This window comes from Rhipicephalus sanguineus, unplaced genomic scaffold (genome assembly GCF_013339695.2).
Source record: "Rhipicephalus sanguineus isolate Rsan-2018 unplaced genomic scaffold, BIME_Rsan_1.4 Seq870, whole genome shotgun sequence".
Lineage (NCBI taxonomy): Eukaryota > Metazoa > Arthropoda > Arachnida > Ixodida > Ixodidae > Rhipicephalus > Rhipicephalus sanguineus.
Window position 1 is genome coordinate 34,704 of NW_023616174.1, and position 3,434 is coordinate 38,137.

At 44.7% G+C, this 3,434-nt stretch overlaps 1 non-coding gene across 1 annotated transcript; it reads right to left on the minus strand.

The window, feature by feature from the left end:
- Nucleotides 1-3,104: 3,104 nt before the first annotated feature.
- Trnaf-gaa (transfer RNA phenylalanine (anticodon GAA)) lies at nt 3,105-3,178 on the minus strand. Its single transcript has one exon. It is a non-coding gene; the product is annotated as a tRNA-Phe (tRNA).
- Between the last annotated feature and the right edge of the window lie 256 nt (nt 3,179-3,434).

Sequence of the window (3,434 nt, forward strand, 5' to 3'; positions counted from 1 at the left end):
TGACGAAGAGAAAAAAAAAGTACGCTCGCGTTTCCCCTTTGGATCGTTGCCGGATCATAGATGTTCACAGACACGGAGGTGATCTGAAAGTGCTGTCCCAAACACTGGGAATAAATATAAAGCAGTGCGTTCTATTGCGGCAACTGACAGCGAAGACACGTAGAGGTTCGTCGAAAAGGTTTGGCCCAGACGTGGTCGATACCCTGCAAGAAATTCTAGAACAAAATCCATCCTTCACCCTGGAGCAAATAAGGAGGTCTCTCGTGGTGAAGATGCCTGGTATTGAAGTCAGCATGTCGACAATTGATGGGCTTCTGATGGCCATGGTTATTCTGTAAAGATGCTCACTCAGAGGCCAGTAGACCGAAATCGCACCGATGTGAAACTGTTGCTGCGCCGTTATGCCCAATGGCTTCAAAACGAGGGAACTACGTTAACACGATATTACATTGACGAGACTAACTTCAACGTGTGGTGCTCACGCAGTTTCGGAAGAGCGAAACGAGGTGCTCCAGCATACCGTCTCTCCCCAAGCACAAAGACTGCAAATATAAATATTATAGCTAGCCTGCATGTCGGCAAATAGCCTTCTGCATTGGAGTATTGCGGACGAGGTGCACTGGGATGCGTTTAACGACTTTCTCACAGAAGCGCCGGCAAACTTTTTTCAGCAGGAACCGGCAACAGAGGCAGTGTTCTTGTTTGACAACGCACCAGCTCACCGCCGCGCTGAACAGGCTGCTCTTGCTGCAAGCGAGCGCACAGTGAAGCGGCTACCGCCCTACAGCCCATTTTTCAATCCAATTGAAGAACTGTTCTCAAAATTAAAGGCAGGCGTCAAGGTATTCGTCACCGAGCGGAGAGATGACCTCCTCACAACACCGGTAGGCATCTCTAAGAAAGAGCATCGCCGTGGCCTGCTGGTTGAGGCCGCGGGGCACTCTATGCAGCTCATCCAGCGTGTGGAGTTTGCCGCTTATGATAGGCACAATTACACTTATGTGCACGCCGCTCTGGACTGCCGTGATATGTAAACACTGCTCAGCAACACGAGGGACGGCTGCCAATTTAGATGATGTTTATGTTACCAATAACAATGTTGGTTTTTCGCGGGTTTGCTTTCACGGGTTCTCATCATCACCATTTCCATGACTGATTAGAAGAGCTCGACGTTATAGGAACAATGATTGTTTCGTAACAATATGAGAGTGTTTTACACGGGTAGCGTTTTCGGTTCGGCATTGCGATAACATGCCAGGCGGGTTATCAAACAGTAAAGAGATAATAAAGCAAGAGACGCGTGGTCTTCCTGGTCATAAACATGCTACGAAAAGATTGATGAATCACTCCTTCAGCTCCATTAACGTTTAGTCTGTTTATCCTGTTCGCCAAGTCCGTTGCAATACAATAAGGACCTCGCCGGAGTTAAAATGGCGAGGAGCTACCAAACAAAGACATCATTAACCAAGCTTGCTTTTCTAGAGGATTACTCTATTACAACGATCACTCGCAATTGTCCATATATATAGGTTTTATTGCTGCCGTAATGGAGGGGCTCAAAAAATGAAAAACAAAGGCTTCTGACTATATTCTAGCACTGCAGAATCGGCAAGTTGGTGCATTAGCGCTCAATCCTGTTGCCTGGGTTTCCTTCTTCGCTGTAGCCTCTTTTCTTTATGCTCAAAACTGAGCTACGCTATACGAATACGATATATTCTTGCCTTTAGACTTCAGCGAATATGCGTAAACACTAAACCATTTCAGAAAATGGGATGCTTACGAAGCTGATAACGCTGCAAGGAGAGCTAGTCGGTATGATTTAATCGTGTAACGCGCGGCCTTGAATGTGAAGGGCCGAAGAAAACGAAACGCAGCATAGCCTTTCCACGCTGGAAATAATGTAAGTTGTCAGTTTACGCATCACCGTATGCTGCCTTTCATTTTGTTCGGTTCGTGTCGTTCCTGGCAGCACATTACAAGATGAAATTCCTACAAAGTGCGTAGTGCTTTTTGAATTTTACATATGTGCGCGTAACCTACGTATTCTATGCTATTTGCATTGCATATTTTGTAGCCATCAGTATTCTCAGTTAACGAATTTTCAGTGACGCTCAATTATTCATAGCTTTACTGATACCATCCACTACATGTGAAAATTATAGGCACGTGTATGTTACCAGACAAAACGACTCGTCATCACTAGCGACTCCGTCCTGCCGAGCCTTGAGAATAAGGTTCCATCACCCTTTCAATCAATTTTGATTTCACACGCACGAAGCAACGTTACAGGAATGTTAGGAGACCATCAATGAGAACATATCACTAGTGATCGCTGATACGCAAGGGTGATTAGCGGTCACTACTGCAATGTTCGTTAATGACAATATGTTTGATACTAATGAGTATGCACTCGAAATATAACTAGGACTGCTTTAAAAATGAAGTGATTTCTCATCACTAGTGACTCGGTCGTACCATATATTACACACAAGTACTGTATCGCCCTTCTAATGACCTTTCATTTAATACACATGATGCAATGTTACAGGACTGTACGAGGTCATCGATCTCAACCCATCACTAGTGATCACTAATAGGTCGGAGTGATTGGCCTTGCAGTGCTGAATGCTGCAATGCTTATTTTATGAATCTTTGTTTGATACTAATGAGTACACACTCGAACTGCAACTGGGACTGCTTCAAAAACGAAAGTTATTTCCTATCACTAGTGACTCGGTCGTACCATATTTACACACAAGAACTGTATCGCTCTTTCAATGACCCCACGTTTGATACACATGATCCAACATTACGGTAATGTACGAGGTCATCGATCTCAACACAACACTAGTGATCGCTAATAGGTCGGATTGATTAGCCTCTCAATGGTGACTGCTGCAATGCTTATATTATGACACTTTGTTTGATACCAATAGTACACACTCGAATTGTAACTGGTACTGCTTTAAAAAGGAAGTGATTTCTTATCACTAGTGACTAGGTTAAGAAAGGGAAAATAGACAACCACCCAATTATAGCACGATGCCACAAGGAAATCCATACGGATTTCTCAGAAATAAAGCTTCTTAGTTGCCGAAAAATTCGTCCTGGTCCGGGGATCGAACCCGGGACCAACGCCTATTCGGGGCGGTCGCTCTACCAATTGAGCTAACCAGGAAGCTAGCAATTGACAGCGCGAGGGCGAATTCATCGACAACTCGAAGCAACTGGACACATATTGAAAATCAGTTCTGCGGAATCCCGCAAGGTGGCGGAAGGGTTAAGAAAGGGAAAATAGACAACCACCCAATTGTAGCACGAAGCCACAAGGAAATTGGCTTCGTGCTACAATTGGGTGGTTGTCTATTTTCCCTTTCTTAACCCTTCCGCCACCTTGCGGGATTCCGCAGAACTGATTTTCAATAGTGACTAGG